Source organism: Montipora foliosa, chromosome 10 (assembly GCF_036669935.1).
Source record: "Montipora foliosa isolate CH-2021 chromosome 10, ASM3666993v2, whole genome shotgun sequence".
Taxonomy (NCBI): domain Eukaryota; kingdom Metazoa; phylum Cnidaria; class Anthozoa; order Scleractinia; family Acroporidae; genus Montipora; species Montipora foliosa.
The window spans coordinates 37,984,848-37,985,695 of record NC_090878.1 but is presented as its reverse complement, the minus strand read 5'-3'; positions in this window follow the sequence as shown (position 1 = coordinate 37,985,695).

Below are 848 nucleotides of genomic sequence, written 5' to 3'. Positions count from 1 at the left end.
TCGAAAACGAAGCAACCAAATTCGGAAACGAAGCACCCTATTTGCCATTAGAAGATCGCTTTGACCAGAGACAAAAACCAAATTTGTTATCAGAATAATCAGAATAAAAATCAACCTTTTACTAAAGATCGTTTTTCTGCTGTTTCTTACTATATCCTTGAGTTGAGAAAGTTGGGTACGCAGCAGAAATTCACAACGGTCTTTTAAATGGTCTAACACCCGAATATTTAAGCGTTGTATTTATCAATCGATCTGACGTTACTAATTGTTCACTGAGGGACTCTGTGAACAAACTTGCTGTTCCAATACCATTTTTTTTGAAGACAGTTTTAGCTATAGCGGTGCGGTGCTTTGGAACAGCTTACCTTCTGAGCTGCGGCAGGTAGAATCGCTGAATAAAGTTAATATACATACACATACATACATAGAGAAAAAAGATACGTATAAAAAAAAAAAAAACTTTAGGAACATGAGCGCAATCTAAAAATTTATTTTAAATAATTGTCATGGGGGTACAGGGATTCGCTCTCTTACCTCATCTTCTCCTGGTCCTACTGACCCCTCCCATGTCTAACGTTTTTGTTCTTGTTTTTTGTTAAAGTAATACTAAGCACTAAAGACACACTCTGTCGTTTGTTTGTAACGGGAATCCAGCCTGGTCACCACTTACAAACAGGACGAATCATAAGGGATATTTACAAAATGAAGAACTTATTACAAGATATGACTAACTTACTAGAATCTAATATCACGTACAGCTTCGGTTATAAAACGAAGACATTGCTGTTAGGGGTGGCAATTCAAGCTGTGAGGGATATGATTCCAAGTCACAGGGGTTAGTATCTTAC